Source organism: Eimeria mitis, genomic scaffold (genome assembly GCF_000499745.2).
Source record: "Eimeria mitis Houghton genomic scaffold, Emh_scaff3052, whole genome shotgun sequence".
Lineage (NCBI taxonomy): Eukaryota > Apicomplexa > Conoidasida > Eucoccidiorida > Eimeriidae > Eimeria > Eimeria mitis.
Window position 1 is genome coordinate 3,320 of NW_013571399.1, and position 224 is coordinate 3,543.

Sequence of the window (224 nt, forward strand, 5' to 3'; positions counted from 1 at the left end):
GTCAACGAGGGTTTAGGGTTTAGGGTTTGAAAATGTTGTGAAGTGCTGCCGGTTAGGGGGTTTGTCTAGGGTTTAGGGTTTAGCAGCAAACGCAGCGAGAACGAGTCTAGCAACTCCCTCTAAGCAAAACTTTACAGGCCCTCAAACCCCAAACCCTAAACCCTAAACCCTAAACCCTTATGCACCTGTTCTGTTTGCAGTTCCTTTGTCTGTTACGGCTTGAA